This window comes from Pongo abelii, chromosome 15, assembly GCF_028885655.2.
Source record: "Pongo abelii isolate AG06213 chromosome 15, NHGRI_mPonAbe1-v2.0_pri, whole genome shotgun sequence".
Taxonomy (NCBI): Eukaryota; Metazoa; Chordata; class Mammalia; order Primates; family Hominidae; genus Pongo; species Pongo abelii.
In genome coordinates, this window is record NC_072000.2 from 69,979,030 (window position 1) to 69,993,753 (window position 14,724).

Consider the following 14,724-nt stretch of genomic DNA (forward strand, 5'->3'; position numbering starts at 1 on the left):
TCATAGAGCACAAACATCTTCAATTTCATTGATTATTTCTGAATTGCATGCCAAAATGCCCACATCAATCCATACTCCTCTTAGCCACATATGAGTTTTCATTTCTTTGCATGCTCATCACTGCACGGCATTGTTAGAATTTTACATTTTGCTGATTTAATGGTGTAAAATGGCATATCATTGTTGTTTTCCCTACTTTCTTTAATGAATTTAGAAGAAGAGCTGCCACAGTCTGCAAAGATGTTTCTGTGTGCTGATTTGTTTCCTAAGAAGGGAGAAGGAGGAACACTGGGTGTAGGTTTTATTGAACAGCTGTGTGGTTTTTTGCTCTGTACCATGGATGCTTGAGGTGCATAGCACCCAGTAATGCTGACCACCCTCTTATGCTGGAAGAATTTCCCATATCATGTGTCCTGCCTCCCTAGGTAGAAATCAGAAACTCACTTCACTAGTCACCGAAGGAAGAGGATTTTAGGCAGAGCTTATGACCTGCAAGCAGACATACCCACATAAAACAAATCTGGAACCGGAAGAATGAGGTGCTGTATTGTACGGGTCTAGTTTGGAAAAGGGGTAGAGAGACATCTAGTTTCGGAGGCCACAGTGGTGGAGCTCCTGAAGGTGGCATCCTGGAGCTATGCTCAGCTATGATAGCTGCTGTGATGGTGTGTTCCCTGGAGCAGTCTAGAGTGCAACTGTGTGCCATTCCAGAAGGCAAGCCTTCTTCCCCAACCCTCTTAGATATTCTCTGAGCTGTCCTTTATTCGATGCCTTTCTGCTTAAACTGGAGTGGATTCTGTTTGTGACCAAGAACCCCATCCAAACTCTCCTTTATTGAGGTCTTTTATGTTTGCCAGCGTTTCCCACACAATCTCTAAGTATGTCTTAGAGATAAGAGCAGATACAGCAGATGTCTCTCTACCCCTCCTCCAGACTAGAACCCACACGGCGCCTCATTCTTCATGTTCCAAATTTGTTTTATGTCATATGTCTGCTTTACAGGTCTTGTGGAGTACTTGTTAGAGATTCGTGTGGGAGACACTGGCAAATAGAAAGACCTCAAAGAGTGAGAGTTTGGAAGGAGTTCTTGGTCACTAACAACAGAATCCACTCCGGTTTAAGCAGAAAGACATTGAATAGTACTCCATAAAGCAGATATTATTAGCCATTTTAGAGATGAGGAAACCAAGACACCAGGGTAACTAGCCCAAGGCCATGTGGCTACCAGGTGGTGGAGCTGGGTTTGAACCCATCCCCAACTGACTGCAGACCCCATCAGAGGGAGCTTGCCTCCTCCCACCTCTGGTTGCTCACCTGCACGTCACTGCTTTTTCTACTTTATAGCACTTATTGCAGCCTAGGGTTATCTTATTTATTGGCTTACTTATTTTCTGTCTCTTGCAATTAACATATCACTTACATAGACAGCAAAGACCAGTCCTTGTTCACAATTGTACCTGCAGCCTTGATATCATACTTAGCATAGTAGGCATTCAGTAAATATTTTTTGGATGAGCAAATGAATTGAACCAATCTACCATGGATTTCTTTGGGGGAGATAACGCTACTTAGCATTTCTGTTAAACTCAAAAGTATGTTCAGTACTTTTTAGCATGTGTTTTTTTCATTCAATAGTAACAGATTATGAGGTCTCATGCCTCTTAGAATCTGAAGCTGTATCTAATGCCTGTTTTTCCTGTATTTCCTAGAGATTTTAAGTCCTTCCAATGTCTGTTCAAATGTGCTGCAGTGCTTGTCCCCGGGGTCTGCATCCCCACAGCCCAGATAGTTCCAGGGTCTCCGGGGCTAAGTGACAGCCTGTGGCAGAACTGGACAGGAGTAGAGCCACTCAGTCAATACCCTTCACTAACTGCATATCTTCCAAAGTCCTGTTCTGGACGGAATCTCGGCCTTTGAATTTGGATAAGTTATGGAACCAGAATAGGCTCAGCTTTTCACCTGTGGGAGATGCGGGGCCAAATGGCCTACTGAATCCATCGAACACCTGGCAGGCGTCTCCCACCTTGCACCCATTCTGTTTCTAATTCGTTCATTTCAGTCGAAACCCTCAAACCTCTTACCCTTATGTCCTTTCCCATAAATTCTCCATTCTATATTCTTTTGGACCAGTGTTTCATGATCACTGTTTTACAAATGAATAAAGACCAAACATAAGGGCTTTTTGCCCAATTCCTCCTCCAGCAAATTCCTTGAAGATAGCCATTTTGAGTTGTTTCTTCTCTTTCTCTTTTGTTCTCTGTGTCTCACTCTTAAGGTCCAGAGTAGAGAATTGTTGATTAGTTCCCAGAATAACCAGGATTGTAAGACCCAGCTCTATTTCCCTCCTCTTAAATCCACCCAGACAGGTAAATACTGATACTGGGACACATTTAATGGGTATAGAGAACTTTGGGGGAAAGGTACCATGAAAAGCAAAGAAATACTGATGCTATCTATTGATGTTTGTTTTCCCTAAACTGTTATATGGCAGACTACCTGATGTGATGGAAAGAATGCATGCTTGTGGAATTTTCCAGGCCCATTTGAATCCCAGTTCCTCCACTTACTGGCTATGTGACCTCAGACAAGTTGCCTAACCTTAATCTGTTTAAGATTCAGTTTCCTCAGTTGGGAACAATCCTTGTGGGGTTGCAGTGCAGTTTAGAGATAATGTGTAAAAATTACTCAAAGAGCAGGCACTGCTCTTACCAAAGCTAGGTCAGGGCCTGACTTGGGGCACCCTCCATTCCTTGCTCACTGCCCTGGCCAACACATACATACACACACCACACCTCACACACAAACACAACACTATACCATACAAACACATACATGCTACACACACACTACACATTCCATACACACACCATACACACACAGACACAAACACAAAACTATACCATACAAACACATACACACTGCCCACACACTACACATTCCATACACACACCATACACACACACACACAAACACAATACTATACCATACAAACACATACACACTGTACACACACTACACATTCCATACACGCACCATACACACCACACACACCTCACACAAACACAACACTATGCCACACACATACACACTGCACACACACAATACACACCATACACAGACCACACAGAGTATACACAGCATACCACACACACATACCCCCCCACACCACACACACCCCACACACAGACACACTATACTATACAAACACATACACATAAACACTGCACACACACCACACACATTCCATACACATACCATACACGCTGCACACACCACACACACCACACACCTCACACCCTCACACACAAATACACTATACCACACACACACATACACACTGTACACACCACACACACACCATACACACCACACACATACACTATACATACATACCACACACACCCACACCTCACACACAAACATACTATACCATACAAGCACATACACATACACACTGAACACACACCACACACACATACCACACACACACCACACACACACACTATAAACACATACCCCCCACACCACACACACATCTCACACACAAACACAATAACATACAAACACATACACATACACACTGCACACACACCACACACACCATACACACACCACACGCACACACTATACACACATACCATACACACATACCCCCCACCCTCCCCACACACAAACACAACACTATACCAGACACATACACATACTGCATACGTACCACACACACACCACACACACCATACACACCACACACGATACACACATACCATACACACACACCCCACACACACCATACACACCTTACACACAAGCACACTACACCACATAGACCACCACACATACCACACGCACACACCATACACACACAACACACACATGCATGATACACATATACCATGCACACCACACACAAACACATACACATACCACACACATACATGCACACACACCACATCCACACACCCACATACATGCACACACACCACATCCACACACCCACATACCACACACATACACACAAACACACATGTACACACATGCCACATACATATGCAATGCCACAGTAAACACAAACATAAACACACTACACACATACATACTCCACTCATACCACACACGTATATGACATATAAATACACACACTACATACAGACACACATCACACATACCACACACCATGCACACACATTACACCACATAAACACAAACATAGACACACCACACACATACACACTGCACACATGTACATACACCACACACACCACACATACACACTGCCAAAATATACACACATGCACGTATCATACACACATATATTATACATATATCACAGACCTCACACCAACACACAATGTGACACCAGACAAACACAGACATATACACATCACACACACACACACACAAACTCTTTAGGCCCCTTTCTCATCCTCCCAGCTGACCTAGTGAGAAAGGAGAATCTCTGCTATGCTTTGAACATCTTAAAGGCCATGTTGATTTCACTTAGAGAAAAAGGGATGCAATTTTGCATTCCACTGGAGAGGTTCAAGAAAGTAAGTGGAGGGAAAGAACAAAGTTACAATTTGGGGAGAGGTTAAAAAAAGGCTCATAAAAAACCCATCAACTTTTTGGTTGTGGTTCTGGCAAAAGGATCTTGAGGAACAGCAGGTCAAAACTATTGCCTCAAAACACATAAGGATTTGGGGTGATGATTTGTCTCTTCTTTTCACAGCTAGGTTAAAGTTGGTTCCTGCTTTCCTTGGATGGGCTTGCTGGGAGAGATAAGCCCACACTAGCAGCATCACCTTCAAATTGCACGAGCATTCTTTTCTTCAGAATGCCTTGAGTGTATATTATGTGATGACAGAGCAACTCTTGGGATGTGTCAAAGCTGACAGCCATCTGCAGTTGTTAAGCCCCTCGAGCTTTGGCAAAATAGCAACTTGTTTAGATTCATATTGAATTAGGCTTTTGGACCAGTCACTAACCAGGCAACGTAAAAAATATACACAGTCTTTTTACAGGTATATTTCATTCCATGTAGTGATCTTTGGGGTGGAGGCAGGATGAACCGGAGCACACCCTTTTCCAAGGAGAGAATTTAATTTCTTGAGTACTATTGGGCTCAGCACCTTACCACATTCTCTTATGACAGCCACACAAATTAGATGCTGTTATTCTCCCCATTTTGCAGATGAAAAAACTAAGTCAAGTAGCCTCCTCGGGTACTCAGAGTAATGCTGCTAAATATGGTAGAGTCAGGACTCAAACCCAGGCAGTTCAACTCTAGAACGTGTGCTCCCACCTACTGAGGTATAAGGATGCCATCCAGCACAGCGACGCTGGGCCTTACTGTCATTAAGGGGCAAGGTCAAAGACACACCATCAGGAGAAATAAGCTTCCTCATAGGAGACTGGACTACATTTTCTATAAGGAAAATTAATGTTCATGTTGGAGAAACATGAACATTAATTCCTAGACAAGGCAGTGAGAAAATCAGCTGTGAGGCTCGGTAGTGGGAATAAGCTGGGGTGTGGGCTCTGTCTCTGCTCTCACTCTCGGTGCCTGAGTGATTCTTACTGGGATTAGTTGGTGCTTTGGCTGGAAAAAGACTGTCTCAACCCTTGTTGGACGTTGGCATCCCTGGCCCTGCAGCACTAAATGCCAGTAGTGTGCCCCAGTCACTGTGGCTGTCCCCAACACTCCCTCCATTTCCAAATCTTCCCACTCTACTTGGGAACCAGCCAGAGGACATGAGATGCTGGAGTTGGAGGAGGTGGGAAGGGAGGGGACAGCACCCCTCCTCTGTGTTTGTGGAAAGGGGTGGAGTTTCCACTGTAAAGAGGAGGGCTGGGTGGGGCACCTGAAGGAGAGGGGTGGCATGAAAAGGGTAGAGAGTGAAAAGGGGAGAGAGACGGAGATCTGGGGAACGGAAGCTTTGTTAGAAGGCTCAAGCTTAGGAAGCCTCCCCTTTGTAAGTTAAAGGGGTCATTCTGCTTTCTAATGGCCTGCGGCTCTCGGAGATTATAGTATGCTCTGGGCTTGACCTGGGAAAGGTCCAGTAGCCAGAAAGTACTCTGGGAAGGGACCACAGTGCTTCTGAACCACCTTGCAGTGGCTCCAGCCAAGAAGGGACTGGAGGCAGCCCTCTTCACCTCATAAGGGCTCTGCGGGCCTGCTGTGGCACAGAGGACACCTCCGAGAGTGGGGCATGGCAGAGCTGCACCACTGACATGAGGGATTTAGGAAGGTGCTCCATTTGGGAGGGCATTTCAGAGAGAAAGCCACACTTAACATTGAGTTATATGCAGTGCAGTATGAGCTTATCAGGCTAATTCAAACCCCTCACCTTGTGTAGGATATACCAGGGGAAGTTGACCAAGGAGGTGCTATGCAAACCTGTGTCTTTTCTCATGTAAATTTTAAAGAAAATCAGTCATTCCTCAAGGAAGAAGGCAGGTGTGGGTCCCACATGGTGTGGTAGGGTGGTGGATGGACTCAGCTAAGCCTGCTGCTCCTGGGCCATGGTGAGAAACCAGCTGTGGTGATTGGGTGGGTTAGGCGCCTTCCCACAGCCTGCTGCTAAGGTGGTACAGGGCAGCTATGGGCTGGTAGTGACACCCTGGATATGAAACCCAGGAGTATGTGCGGGAACTGTGGCTGACCATCCTAAGGAGGTGCTGCAGGGAGGGAAAGCACCGGTGACAGAGCCATAAAGGAGGGAACGTGGATTGGAGGAGCCAGGAGCAAGGGAGGTTTATAGCTCAAGGCGGCAGATGCACTGGCCCCAGTGAACAGCAGCTCAGAAGCAGCGCAGGTAAACAGGCATGGCTAGGCCCTAGGCAGGGAATACGGCGTTTACTTTTTCATAAATTCATGAAGTAGTTATATGCTTTTGACTGGAAACAATAGGAGGCCCAGTGAAAACAAAGAGACTTAGTAATCCAGGCTTTTTAGGATTGGATGCTTGCTTGAGATGCCTAAGCACATAGAAGACATTCGGATGCCCCTGGGGTCAAAGTGTCTACTGGATGTAGACTTACAAGGGCCACGGCAATGGAGGATGGTGGGGGAAGTGATCCCTGGGAAAAGTCAGCTGCAGATACACCTGTCCTCCCTCTCACCACACCAGGCACCTTCTTCAAGTTTGAGTCCCTAAGTAATTTCTTAAATCCGACCTAACCAAAATCCAGTCCCCATACAATCCAGACATTTGAACACTCAGTGCTCCAGAGCTCTGTCCTTACTTCTTTTCTCCATCTCTACCCACTGCCCTGGTGACCTTGGTGATCTTTTCTGGTCTCAGAGTTTTGATTACCTTCTATTTGCTGAGGACTCCCAAGTTATATCTTCAGGCTGGATCTACTCGGCAACCTCACTAGATGTCCACTGGATTTCTCAAACTTGACACACCCAATGGAAACCTCTGATCTTTTCCCAAAACTCGCACGTGACTTGCGGCTCTCTCCATCTCAGCTGATGGCCACTCTGGGACCTGGTGGTCAGTCATCCTTCATTCCTCTTTCTCACACCCGTATCTGACACGTCGGCACACCCTGCTGATGCTTCCTTCAACATCTCACTTGGGCTCCTAGCACTTCTCACCACCTCCACTGCTCCATTCCTGGTCCACATCGTCATCAGCCGCTACGTAAATATGGCGATGGTTTCCTAACTGTGTTCTCTATTTCCCCCTTTGCCCCTTGCAGGCTAATCTCAACACAGGTGCTGGAGTGGTCCAATTAAAGTATAAATCAGGTCATGGCACTCAAACCCTCTTCTCAAAACCCTCCAATGGTTCCCTATTTCACTCAAAGTAAAACCCAAAGTCCTCACAATGGCATTACATGCTCTGCCTATTTTGGCTATGATGACTTCTCTGACCTCGCCTTCTTATATGACTCCTGTCATTCCCTCTGCTCCAGTTAGGTTCCTGTCTTCCCACATACTGTGGCCCCCTCAGGGCCCATGCACTGGCTGCTCCTCTGGCTAGAATGTGTCTTCCCTACATATCTGCATGGCTCTCTCCCTCAAGTTTTAAAAATCTTTGCTGAAACATCATATTTTTAGCCAGGCCCACCCTGACCACCCTAGAGGGAAAACAGATTTTCCCTGATCGCTAATCCTTCTTATCCTCTTTACCTTACTGTATATTTTCCACAGCAGTTTCCACCAGTATCTACCATTCCCAATCTTGTGTTTATTTCATACATTTAGGCTCTTTTTCCTCACAGGGACATAAGCTCCATGAGAGCAGAGGTTTTTGTCTAACTTGTCTAGTGGTATAGCTCTAGTATTTAAAACAGTGCCAATAGGAGCTTAATACATATGGTTGAATGAAATTTTCCCCTTAAGTTGGAATTCCTTGGGGGAAAGGAGCTCCAGGGATCTCACCAAAGTGCTTTCTGATGCGTCTCATGTTTCTACTTGCTAGCCCTTCTTTCAGTATGGTTGTTTTCCATGTAATCTTTGGGCAGCCATGGCATCTGAGATTCTAAGTACCCTCCTCACAGCCTTGCCTGTTTTCTCTGCTTTCCAGATTAGGTTGTGCTGATCTAGTGAACTGCCCTTTGGAGCTCACCTTAGCCAGGTCATACCACCACTCTGGGAACCCTGGAATGGTATTTGTTAGTACGGGCTTTCTGGGCCTCCTGCGTCCCTTACCCAAGCCCGGACCTGACAGTCCGTGAAACTGAATCCCTCCTGTCCCTGAGTGGAACTCCGGGTGCACATTCCTAGTTCTCCTAGAGTGTGGCTCTGCTTTTTTTTTCCCCTCTGAGCCAGAAGCTTGGAAACAGAGAGGTAACGAAATGGATGAGAAATAGGGAGTACATTTGAGGACACTTAAATACAACCAGGCAAGAAAGTTAAAGAATTTCTTCAAGGCTGGGGATGAAAATTGCTGTGTGTTCATTTAATGAAAATGACACAGAAGAGCCAGTGTTAAGACAAAAAATAATTCAGAGATTCTAAAAGTTAGAATTTATCAGTATGCTGAGAATTCTTTAAAATTCTAATAAGCTTTCAACATTTGTGCCGTTTGCTGGGCTTAAAGAAACACAAGAAACAAAGAACAAGAATTGCCTCTTAGGTAGGACGATGATGTCTAATGCATCTATTTCCCTTGCTACATTCTATTTCCATTTCATTCTGAGATCCTGCTAAATTTGGAAGGTTGCCCTTGGGTTTTCAACACTGCAGGGGATGATTTAAATCTAAATAATAATAAAAAGCCACTGCTTTTATTGGACTTTTATAAGTTGATGGAAACATTTCATATACACATTAGGTTTTGTAACCCAATCTTGGTACTTGCTGGGTCCCAGAGGGGCTGTTTCACTACTTGGGAGTTCCCTTGTGTTTGCATTATCCCTCCAAGGCAGAAGAGAAAATGCTTTCACTGAAGCCAGAATAGTGTTTTATTTGAAATAATTCTCATTTAAGGCAAGGCACACACATTCCAAGTGCACACACATGCACACACAGTCTCTCTTATATAGGCTGCATCATAAAATCACAGAGTTTTGGAATTGAAGGGACCTTAGAGATCATCTGTTCTAACACAGCATGTTACCTATGAGGAAGCTTCTGCCAGACAGGTTAAGTACCTCATCCAAGGTCACAGGCATCTAGTGAAAGAGACCAGACTACAATTCAGATTCCCTGACTCAAGTCTAATTTTCTTTCTGCTATACCATATTGACTCCAAAATAAGATAATGTATATGAAATCACTTTGAAAACTGAGATGTATTACACAGGTATTCAGTGTGGAGGAGAATTATAATGAGCTTGCTTTCTTCAGAGGTGAGCATGACTTGCTCGGGTCTCTTCTCAGATAAAGTAAGTTCATGGTGTGTGAATCATGAACCATATTTCTAATTAGGTTTCTGGGTATAGCCTCCAGAAAATGAGCATCAAAGGGGTCAAACCAAAACAGTCTTCATTCAAGTCCAGCTCGTGTATAGCTCATCTTTTTTCCTTCTCACCCTCTCTGTCTACCTCCCTCTAGTGTCCACCTTTAGTTATTGCATGTGTGCCCCGCAGAAAGGTTGCATGCCGTCTACTATCCATGTTCACTATTATTTGTTCAAATTACCCTCCTATTTGATATCAGTAGCTGTCATCAAGACCAAATTAGGATGCTTTTTATATCAACAGGAATAAATGACTAATATAAAGACCTGGATATTAAGAAAAGTCTTTAAAATCGTTTTGTGATTGGAATGATAACACATTCAAAGTTTGGTAATTAAATTGTCTTTAATAGAATTAAATCACATGAGAAGCCCTTATAATTAATTGAAATGTTTTAATTACAAACATAATTATTTTTAAGTTAGAAGGCCTATTAAATTAACTAACACGATTCATTAAAAAAATTACTACTTTACGTGGAATGCTGTCAATTACTAAATATTATTGAAAATTACTTGAAGGATTAAAATTTTATTTTGGTACTATTAATAGATTAATGTATTAAATCATATAGTGATTATACATAATATTTAATTAGTCCTATGTTGCCTTCTTTAATATATAGACATATCTATATATCTATATTTATCCCTCAGTCATTGTAATGTGTTCCCTTGAAAGAAACATGTCTAACTTCATATTCTAACTAGGACCCTTGTTAATGTGTAAAATATTGACAAGAACACTCACAACTCATTGGTAGGAGATTCTTTGGTAGCGTTGCCTAAATGCTCTGGATCAAGTAGAACAAATTGGCTGCTAACAAAGCCTGTAAACTATGGATCCCATTTCCTGATCTTAAAAGATCCATTCAAAAGTCTGAACGATATTTACAAGTAAGAGCCTTCCACCATGTTCCCAGCTCTTTTCAGCCTGTGACAAATAGGTCAACGTGCACAGTGAGAAGGGGAACTGTGCATTGTTCTCCTGCCTCATTTCTTGAGTTGGCTCTACCTCCTGCCTTGATCCTTCACCTGTCCCTCCACACTCCTCATTGTCTAGAGATGCACACATGGCACCAAGCACATCCGTGCACATGCACGGGCACACATGCACTCTGAAGGCCAAAAGGCAAGAAGTCGTTCAGTTGGATGGCTGTAGCTGGGTCTCAGAGGAGACGGTGTGCAGCTGGGAGTGCCATGCTTGCTGGTTTACTTGCCGCTCAGCAATAAGGAGTGCTTTGCCGACAGACTCCTACTGCTTCTTCCCCTCTTGACGAGAAACTGTCAAACAACACGAGGATAAAAATTAAGCTACAAATAAAAATGTTTACAGCTTTCAATAGAAAGTCAATCCTATTTTAACACTCCAAAAGTATGCTCCAAAAAGTTCAATGACACAAATCGCGAGGGTGCTTTATTGCCGGGTGAATGAAATGACCAGATGCCCGCGATCTGAGTGGGGCTTGTCAGGGATGCTTTCGGGAGGAGTTTCACTGGACCTCTGAGGTAGGGAGTTGGGGGTGAGTATTGTTTCCAGTGCCTATACTGTTTCCTTTACCTTCTTCTGGTGACAGACCTCTCCTTCCTCCCTGTTGGGTGCATGTGTGACCCAGAAGAGACCAGTCACAGCTGCTCATCCCCAGCCACAGGGGTGAGTCCAGGGACAGACACAAAGCAAGGCAGAGTCCTTCCCCGAGATTGTGCTTTCTTCATGAATCTGTAAGGGCGCAAGTCCAGATCTCTGGTAGCAAAGGAAGCAGCCTTTAAGGATGTGCAGACCAAGGGAAGAGGCAGGAGTGGCTGCCTAAGAAAGAATGCCCCAGTGCCACCATCCCCAGGGCCAGTTACACCCGTATTCTTTCTTTGCAGCTTAGGATTTTCTCCCCATTTTGGCATAAGTTAACTTGAATAGAGTTTCTGTTACTTGCAAGTGAAAGAACCTTAAATAATACAGAAATGACTCCAGGATTTAGGTCAGAAGACACATTAGTGAGGCAGCAGTTGCAAGTGACAAAATTCCGTCTTCAATTAGTTTAAGCATAAAAAATAAAGGATTGGCTTGAGGAACAGAAATGTTCAGGAAAGCCTTTCAATTTAGGTTCCCCTGATTCAAGCACTCAGATGATATCTTCAGGATCCCACTGAAGGCATTCTGGAAATGCCAGCCCCAAATATGCCACTGTGGTGTGCTGATGACTTTGAAGTCAGGGGACTTGGGGAACAGCGGTGCAGGCAGAGACTTTCTCTGAGCTCCTTTATCTGCCTAAAGACAGATCCTCCAAAAGGAACTCAATTGTCATGAATCCCCTCCTGGGAATCTTCTCAACTGGGGAAGATTAACTCAGCTCACAGGAAAGAAGAATAGAGGTTGGCACCAGCCCAGGCAGATTGTCACCTCTGCTCCTGAGACAATATTTGTTACCGGAGAGACTTTTAACTGCATAACAAGACAGCCTTTATTCAGCACACATTTCCTCCCCTCACGCTCCCATAACTTGTGTCCCCACCACCCCCAGAAGCCCCAAGCCCCTATTCCTTTCTGTAGCTCAGGATGCTGCATAAGCTTCAATCACCTGGCCCATCTTCAAGGTTTATTCTGCAGGACTGCCATGCATATGTACATAATTAAACGTGACTTTTCTCCTGTTACGCTGTCTTATGTCAATTTAATTCATAGCCTGGCCGATGAACCTAGAAGAGTTGAAGGAAACCACTTTTCGCTCCCCTGCACCACTTTTTCTTCAACCCTCTTCTCCGTCTGTCTTCCCCAGTGTTAGTTTTCTTCCCAGGGTGGCTCTCTGGCTATCTCTGCACATGGTAAATATCTGCCACCTTGCACCCCGCCCCACCTGAGGAACTTCGAGCTTGCAAGGTTCTTAGTTCCCACAAAGCAGAAGGAAAATGCTCCTCCCTCCCCTGACACCCACATCACCCCCAAAGTGAACCAATCACTGAGTCCAGAGGTGTGGGTGCTCCGCTTGGTCAGACTTGCTCTGGGCCTGACCTGAAGGTGCAGCTACTTTCTCACTGCACAAGCAGGATTTTTGCTGTAGAAATGAGAGAAGGATGACCCCCACCGACCCGCACCTCTTTGGGAGAAGATAAAACTTGTGGTAAAGGGAAGATTGAACATAGAATACAAGGAACAGGCAAAGCAGATCAGAAACTATGAAGCAGCAACAGAGGCGGCCGGAAGATAACATGTCAGGCATGCAACCTACTGGCTGCTGAGACACCGGACATCCACAGAGCGTCTGCTGTGCGCGCAGGGCAGCACCAAAGCACTGCACGTTTTGGTTGCTGAGCTATCTCCTGAAAGGGAATCAGTGCAGGCAGCTGGCAAAGCAGTTCAAGGTGGTCAAGGGGCGGATGGCAAAAAGGAGGACGAGGTGAAAAGCACCAACCAGCCATCCTACATCTGCTCATCTGGGGTGGCGGCATCCTCCTGGGCACATAGGATGTGAAATCTGCTGGTGGCATTTTGTTTTTCTCTCCCTTTTGTTTGTTTAATCGACAAGAGTGTGTTTCTCTTTCTCTTGGCTTGACTATCGTGAGAAAGGAGGGCGGGCTCAGTTAGCTGTAGATGCCTTTCCTGGAGGCCTAGGAGCTGTTTAAAAAGGCACAGGTGTGTGGTGGCTACACAGTATCACCTGGGATTTACTCCCATAAATGGGTCAGGTGTAAAAGAACGGCCGTTAATTAATGCTGATGAGCTGAAGATGCATTGCTCACCCTGACTGCTCGGCATGGAATGTGTGAGTTGATTCCAGGAAATCTAATTACTGAAGTTCCTAGTTTGCCTCGCCCTTCCCTGCGATGCTAGCATTTGAAGCGTTGAAAGCATCTTTAGGGAGCCTGGGTGTTGCTTTAGACTCATCTCTCCTCCCTGCAGTATGTGGCCTTGGAGAAATGGGTTGGCAAGAAATCCCAGCCTGAGAATTGAATTAAAGGGAAAGGAGATGCCTGGCTTCAGAGGAGAGCTATGATTTTGGGGGTAAAGGAGATAATCTCCTCTTTTTCATAGGAAGGACTTTGCCCTTGGGGGGACCCAAAAGCAGAAAGAGATTCAGAGGTTGGTCTGGTTAGCTGTGGAAGTCATTGGCAGGGCAATAAATCCATCCCAGCTGAGAAAACTGTTTACGTACAGAACCAAACCAAGCAAGTCAGGCCTTAATAGGCTAAAGCTGGTTGGCTGCTTCCAATCCTGAATTTGGTTCTGTCCTCCAAATACTGATTTAAAGCACTTTTGATTTCACAAACTCCTCTCAAACCTGGATCAGGAGATAGTATAACCTTGGCTGTAAGCAGGTGGAAAGGCAGATGGAATGAGGAGGGCACAAGGAGTCAGTGAGGGTTTAGCTCCATTCTCCAGGTACCAAGTTCTTGCAACGGGGCTGCCATGTACATAAAGTGGCCCTGGGACTTTAGAGCTCTGCCTTTAAACTGGCATCAGCTGGAGATGCTAGAGGAGTAGAAGACAGGTTCTTGCCCTTCTGGAGCAAACAAGCAACAAATAACAAACCACGGCAAGAATACCTAGAAATGTTCCTATTAACTGGGATAAGAGCAACTATCAGTTAATGCAGCCTAGGTAGCCCAGCAAGGGACTTGGGCAGTTGGACATGCAGATGCAACAAAGAAAAGATGGAGCTGGGCTAGTCCTCTGGAGGGGGCAGGGCAGGGGTTCGATTTAGGTTCTAAATATGGAAAGAGAAAAATTGGCTAAGAAATCACTCAGTACCCACTGAAAGCTCACTCTGAGCAAGACGCAGCACGAAGGATTGGAGTTCAAGCCAGAATGTGTCTCCTG